Raw genomic sequence first — 8,224 nt, forward strand, 5'->3', positions numbered from 1 at the left:
TCCACTCTCACTACCATCAGAACATATCTTCAAAGGTATCAGCCCAAAGAAAAAAAAGCGCCGCACCACCACTGGGTGGGCTCGAACCTCCGACTTTTCGGTTAACAGCCGATCGCGCTAGCCAATTGCGCCACGGAGACAGTCCTGCTCCACTCTCACCACCATCAGAACATATCTTCAAAGCTATCAGCCCAAAGAAAAAAAACCACCGCACCACCACCGGGTGGGCTCGAACCTCCAACCTTTCGGTTAAAAGCCAATCGTGCTAGCCAATTGCGCCACGGAGACAGTCCTGCTGCACTCTCACCACCATCAGAACATATCTTCAAAGCTATCAGCACAAAGAAAAAAAGCGCCGCACCATCTCCGGGTGGGCTCGAACCTCCAACTTTTCGGTTAACAGCCGATCGCGCTAGCCAACTGCGCCACGGAGACAGTCGTGCTCCACTCTCACCACCATCAGAACATATCTTCAAAGCTATCAGCCCAAAGAAAAAAAAGCGCCGCACCGCCACCGGGTGGGCTCGAACCTCCAACTTTCCGGTTAACAGCCGATCACGCTAGCCAATTGCGCCACGGAGACAGTCCTGCTCCACTCTCACCACCATCAGAACATATCTTCAAAGCTATCAGCTCACAGAAAAAAAAGCGCCGCACAACAACCGTGTAGGCTCGAACCTCCAACTTTTCGGTTAACAGCCGATCGCGCTAGCCAATTGCGCCACGGAGACAGACCTGCTCCACTCTCACCACCATAAGAACATATCATCAAAGCTATCAGCCCGAAGAAGAAAAGCGCCGCACCACCACTGGGTGGGCTCGAACCTCCGACCTTTTGGTTAACAGCCGATCGCGCTAGCCAATTGCGCCACGGAGACAGTCTTGCTCCACTCTCACCACCATCAGAACATATCTTCAAAGCTACAGCCCAAAGAAAAAAAAGCGCCGCACCACCACCGTGTGGGCAAAAACCTCCAACTTTTCGGTTAACAGCCGATCACGCTAGCCAATTGCGCCACGAAGACAGTCCTGCTCCACTCTCACCACCATCAGAACATATATTCAAAGCTATTCCCGCAAAGAAAAAAGCAAAACACCACTCCCGGGAGGGCTCGAACCTCCAACTTTCCGGTTAACAGCCGATCACGCTAGCCAATTGCGCCACGGAGACAGTCTTGCTCTACTCTCACAATCATCAGAACATAACTTCAAAGCTATCAGCCCACAGAAAAAAAAGCGCCGGACCACCACCATGAGAGCTCGAACCTCCAACTTTTCGGTTAACAGACAATCGCGCTAGCCAATCGCGCCACGCAGACAGTCCTGCTCCACTCTCACTACCGTCAGAACATTTCTTCAGAGCTATCAGCCCAAAGAAAAAAAAGCGCTGCAAAACCACCGGGTGGGCTCGAACCTCCAACCTTACGGTTAACAGCCGATCGCGCTAGCCAATTGCCCCATGGAGACAGTCGTGCTCCACTCTCACCATCGTCAGAACATTTCTTCAGAGCTATCACCCCAAAGAAAGAAAAAGTGCCGCACCACCACCGGTTGGGCTCGAACCTCCAACCTTTCGGTTAACAGCCGATCGCGCTAGCCAATTGCGCAACGAAGACTGTCCTGCTCCATTCTCACCACCATCAGAACATATCTTCAAAGCTATTACCGCAAAGAAAAAAGCAACACACCACTCCTTGGAGGGCTCGAGACTCCAACCTTTCGGTTAACAGCCGATCGCGCTAGCCCATTGCGCCACGTAGGCAGTCTTGCTCCACTCTCACCATCATCTGAACATATCTTCAAAGATATCAGCGCAAAGAAAAATAAAGCGCTGCACCACAACCAGGTGGGCTCGAACCTCCAACCTTTCGGTTAACAGCCGATCGCGCTAGCCCATTGCGCCACGGAGACAGTCTTGCTCCACTCTCACCACCATCAGAACATATCTTCAAAGCTATCATCGCAAAGAAAAAAGCAACACACCACTTCCGGGAGGGCTAAAAACTCCAACCTTTCGGTCAACAGCCGATCGCGCTAGCCCATTGTGCCACGGAGACAGTCTTGCTCATCTCTCACCACCATCAGACTATATCATCAAAGCTATAAGCCCAAAGAAAAAAAAAGCACCGCACCACCACCGGGTGGGCTTGAACCTCCAACTTTTCGGTTAACAGCCGTTGGCGCTGGCCAATTGCGCCACGGAGACAGTCCTGCTCCACTCTCACCACAATTAGAACATATCTTCAAAGCTATCAGCCCAAAGAAAAAAAAGCGCCGCACCACCACCGGGTGGGCTCGAACCTCCAACCTTTCGGTTAACAGCCGATCGCGCTAGCCAATTGCGCCACGGAGACGGTCCTGCTCCACTCTCACCACCATCAGAACATATCTTCAAAGGTATCAGCCCAAAGAAAAAAAAGCGCCGCAACACCACCGGGTGGGCTCGAACCTCCGACCTTTTCGTTAACAGCCGATCGCTCTAGCAAATTGCACCACGGAGACAGTCCTGCTCCACTCTCACCACCATCAGAACATATCTTCAAAGCTATCAGCCCACAGAAAAAAAAGCGCCGCACAACCACCGGGTAGGCTCGAACCTCCAACTTTTCGGTTAACAGCCGATCGCGCTAGCCAATTGCGCCACGGAGACAGTCCTGCTCCACTCTCACCACCATAAGAACATATCTTCAAAGCTATCAGCCCAAAAAAAGCGCCGCACCCCCACCGGGTGGGCTCGAACCTCCAACCTTTCGGTTAACAGCCGATCGCGCTAGCCAATTGCGCCACGTAGACAGTCCTGCTCCACTCTCAACACCATCAGAACATATCTTCAAAGCTATCAGCCCAAAGAAAAAAAAGCGCCGCACCACCACCGGGTGGGCAAGCTCCTCCAACTTTCCGGCTAACAGCCGATCACGCTAGCCAATTGCGCCACGGAGACAGCCCTGCTCCATTCTCACCACCGTCAGAACATTTCTTCAGAGCTATCAGCCCAAAGAAAAAAAAGCGCTGCACCACCACCGGGTGGGCTCAAACCTCCAACCTTTCAGTTAACAGCCGATCGCGCTAGCCAATTGCCCCACGGAGACAGTCGTGCTCCACTCTCACCATCGTCAGAACATTTCTTCAGAGCTATCACCCCAAAGAAAAAAAAGTGCCGCACCACCACCGGTTGGGCTCGAACCTCTGACCTTTCGGTTAACAGCCGATCGCGCTAGCCAATTGCGCCACGAAGACAGTCCTGCTCCACTCTCACCACCATCAGAACATATATTCAAAGCTATTCCCGCAAAGAAAAAAGCAAAACACCACTCCCGGGAGGGCTCGAACCTCCAACTTTCCGGTTAACAGCCGATCACGCTAGCCAATTGCGCCACGGAGACAGTCTTACTCTACTCTCACAACCATCAGAACATAACTTCAAAGCTATCAGCCCACAGAAAAAAAAAGCGCCGCACCACCACCGGGAGAGCTCGAACCTCCAACTTTTCGGTTAACAGACGATCGCGCTAGCCAATTGCGCCACGCAGACAGTCCTGCTCCACTCTCACCACCGTCAGAACATTTCTTCAGAGCTATCAGCCCAAAGAAAAAAAAGCGCTGCAAAACCACCGGGTGGGCTCGAACCTCCAACCTTACGGTTAACTGCCGATCGCGCTAGCCAATTGCCCCACGGAGACAGTCGTGCTCCACTCTCACCATCGTCAGAACATTTCTTCAGAGCTATCTCCCCAAAGAAAAAAAAGTGCCGCACCACCACCGGTTGGGCTCGAACCTCCAACCTTTCGGTTAACAGCCGATCGCGCTAGCCCATTGCGCCACGGAGACAGTCTTCCTCCACTCTCACCACCATCAGAACATAACTTCAAAGCTATCAGCGCAAAGAAAAAAGCAACACACCACTCCCGGGAGGGCTCGAAACTCCAACATTTCGGTCAACAGCCGATCGCGCAAGCCCATTGCGCCACGGAGACAGTCTTGCTCCCTTCTCACCACCATCAGAACATATCTTCAAAGCTATCAGCGCAAAGAAAAAAGCAACACACCAGTCCCGGGAGGGCTCAAAACTCCAACCTTTCGATTAACAGCCGATCGCGCTAGCCAATTGCGCCAAGGAGACAGTCGTTCTCCACTCTCACCACCATCAGAACATATCTTCAAAGCTATCCGCGCAAAGAAAAAAGCAAAACGCCACTCCCGGGAGGGCTCGAACCTCCAACTTTTCGGTTAACAGCCGATCGCGCTGGCCAATTGCGCCACGGAGAAAGTCCTGCTCAACTCTCACCACAATTAGAACATATCTTCAAAGCTATCAGCCCAAAGAAAAAAAAGCGCCGCAGCACCACCGGGTGGGCTCGAACCTCCAACTTTTCGGTTAACAGCCTAACGCGCTAGCCAATTGCGCCACGGGGACCGTCCTGCTCCACTCTCACCACAGTCAGACCATTTCTTCAGAGCTATCACCCCAAAAAAAAAAGCGCCGCTCCACCACCGGGTGGGCTCGAACCTCCCACCTTTCGGTTAACAGCCTATCGCGCTAGCCAATTGCCCCACGGAGACAGTCGTGCTCCACTCTCACCACCGTCAGAACATTTCTTCAGAGCTATCACCCCAAAGAAAAAAAAAAGCGCCGCACCACCACCGGTTGGGCTCGAACCTCCAACCTTTCGGTTAACAGCCGATCGCGCTAGCCAATAGCGCCACGAAGCCAGTCCTGCTCCACTCTCACCACCATCAGAACATATCTTCAAAGCCATTACCGCAAAGAAAAAAGCAACACACTACTCCCGGGAGGGCTCAAAACTCCAACCTTTCGGTTAACAGCCGATCGCGCTAGCCCATTAAGCCACGGAGACAGTCTTGCTCCACTCTCACCACCATCAGAACATATCTTCAGAGCTATCATCGCAAAGAATAAAGCAACACACCACTCCCGGGAGGGCTCAAAACTCCAACTTTTCGGTCAACAGCCGATCGCGCTAGCCCATTGTGCCACGGAGACAGTCTTGCTCATCTCTCACCACCATCAGAACATATCATCAAAGCTATAAGCCCAAAGAAAAAAAAGCACCGCACCACCACCGGGTGGGCTCGAACCTCCAACTTTTCGGTTAACAGCCGATGGCGCTGGCCAATTGCGCCACGGAGACAGTCCTGCTCCACTCTCACCACAATTAGAACATATCTTCAAAGCTATCAGCCAAAAGAAAAAAAAAGCGCCGCACCACCACCGGTTGGGCTCGAACCTCCAACCTTTGGGTTAACAGCCGATCGCGCTAGCCCATTGCGCCACGGAGGCAGTCATGCTCCACTCTCACCATCATCAGAACATATCTTCAAAGCTATCAGCGCAAAGAAATAAAGCGCTGCACCACCACCGCGTGGGCTCGAACCTCCAACTTTTCGGTTAACAGCCGATCGCGCTAGCCCAGTGCGCCACGGAGACAGTCTTGCTCCACTCTCACCACCATCAGAACATATCTTCAAAGCTATCAGCGCAAAGAAAAAAGCAACACACCACTCCCGGGAGGGCTCGAAACTCCAACCTTTCGGTCAACAGCTGATCGCGCTAGCCCATCGCGCCACGGAGACAGTCCTGCTCCACTCTCGCCACCATCAGAACATATCTTCAAAGCTATCAGCACAAAGAAAAAAAGGCGCCACACCATCACCGGGTGGGCTCGAACCTCCAACCTTTCGGTTAACAGCCGATCGCGCTAGCCAACTGCGCCACGGAGACAGTCGTGCTCTACTCTCACCACCATCCGAACATATCTTCAAAGCTATCAGCGCAAAGAAAAAAGCAACACACCACTCCCGGGAGGGATCGAAACTCCAACCTTTGGGTTAACAGCCGATCGCGCTAGCCAATTGCGCCATGGAGACAGTCCTGCTCTACTCTCACCACCATCAGAACATATCTTCAAAGCTATCAGCCCAAAGAAAAAAAAAGCGCCGCACCACCGCCGGGTGGGCTCGAAAGTCCTACCTTTCGGTTAACAGCCGATCGCGCTAGCCAATTGCGCCACGGAGACAGTCCTGCTCCACAATCTTCACCATCAGAACATATCTTCAAAGCTATCAGCCCACAGAAAAAAAAGCGCCGCACAACCACCGGGTAGGCTCGAACCTCCAACTTTTCGGTTAACAGCCGATCGCGCTAGCCAATTGCGCCACGGAGACAGTCCTGCTCCACTCTCACCACCATAAGAACATATCTTCAAAGCTATCAGCCCGAAGAAAAAAGCAACACACCACTTCCGGGAGGGCTCGAAACTCCAACCTTTCGGTCAACAGCTGATCCCGCTAGCCCATTGCGACACGGAGACAGTCTTGCTCATCTCTCACCACCATCAGATCATATCATCAAAGCTATCAGCCCAAAGAAAAAAGCACCGCACCACCACCGGGTGGGCTCGAACCTCCAACATTTCGGTTAACAGCCGATCGCGCTAGCCAATTGCGCCACGGAGACAGTCTTGCTCCCCTCTCACCACCATCAGAACATATCTTCAAAGCTATCATCGGAAAGAAAAAAGCAACACACCACCACTGGGTGGGCTCGAACCTTCGACTTTTCGGTTAACAGCCGATCGCGCTAGCCAATTGTGCCACGGAGACAGTCCTGCTCCACTCTCACCACCATCACAACATATCTTCAAAGCTATCAGCCCAAAGAAAAAAAAAACCACCGCACCACCACCGGGTGGGCTCGAACCTCCAAGCTTTCGGTTAACAGCCAATCGCGCTAGCCAATTGCGCCACGGAGACAGTCCTGCTCCACTCTCACCACCATCAGAACATATCTTCAAAGCTATCAGCACAAAGAAAAAAAGCGCCGCACCACCACCGGGTGGGCTCGAACCTCCAACCTTTCGGTTAACAGCCGATCGCGCTAGCCAACTGCGCCACGGAGACAGTCGTGCTCCACTCTCACCACCATCAGAACATATCTTCAAAGCTATCAGCCCAAAGAAAAAAAAGCGCCGCACCACCGCCGGGTGGGCTCGAAACTCCAACCTTTCGGTTAACAGCCGATCGCGCTAGCCAATTGCGCCACGAAGACAGTCCTGCTTCACTCTCACCACCATCAGAACATATCTTCAAAGCTATCAGCCCACAGAAAAAAAAGCGCCGCACAACCACCGGGTAGGCTCGAACCTCCGACTTTTCGGTTAACAGCCGATCGCGCTAGCCAGTTGCGCCAAGGAGACAGTCCTGCTCCACTCTCACCACCATAAGAACATATCTTCAAAGCTATCAGCCCAAAGAAAAAAAAGCGCCGCACCACCACTGGGTGGGCTCGAACCTCCGACCTTTTGGTTAACAGCCGATCGCGCTAGCCAATTGCGCCACGGAGACAGTCCTGCTCCACTCTCACCACCATCAGAACATATCTTCAAAGCTATCAGCCCAAAGAAAAAGAAGCGCCGCACCGCCACCGGGTGGGCTCGAACCTCCAACTTTCCGGTTAACAGCCGATCACGCTAGCCAATTGCGCCACGGAGACAGTCCTGCTCCACTCTCACCACCATCAGAACATATCTTCAAAGCTATCAGCCCACAGAAAAAAAGCGCCGCACAACCACCGGGTAGGCTCGAACCTCCATCTTTTCGGTTAACAGCCGATCGCGCTAGCCAATTGCGCCACGGAGACAGACCTGCTCCACTCTCACCACCATAAGAACATATCATCAAAGCTATCAGCCCGAAGAAAAAAAAGCGCCGCACCACCACTGGGTGGGCTTGAACCTCCGACCTTTTGGTTAACAGCCGATCGCGCTAGCCAATTGCGCCACGGAGACAGTCCTGCTCCACTCTCACCACCATCAGAAAATTTCTTCAGAGCTATCAGCGAAAAAAAAAGCGCTGCACCACCACCGGGTGGGCTCGAACCTCCAACCTTTCAGTTAACAGCCGATCGCGCTAGCCAATTGCCCCACGGACTCGGTGGTTGGCTCGGTGGGCTCGGTGGCTGTGCCACGACGCAGTCTAATCCACTTCTGTTCGTGATGCAGGATTTCGTACGCGCTATCAGCTGCGTGCTCGTACCCGTTCTTCTGGGCCCGGTATCACGCATCGATGCAAGCAACCCTTTCCCGTCAAGGTCCGTCAACGCAGATGACTGGCGCCTATTTCCAGCATTAGCCACCACTGCCCTATTGACGCTGCAGTCCGGAAACTGGACGCTCGAAAGAGCTCTCACAGCTTCACCGTCATCGAC

This window comes from Rhipicephalus microplus, chromosome 3 (assembly GCF_043290135.1).
Source record: "Rhipicephalus microplus isolate Deutch F79 chromosome 3, USDA_Rmic, whole genome shotgun sequence".
NCBI classification, from domain to species: Eukaryota; Metazoa; Arthropoda; class Arachnida; order Ixodida; family Ixodidae; genus Rhipicephalus; species Rhipicephalus microplus.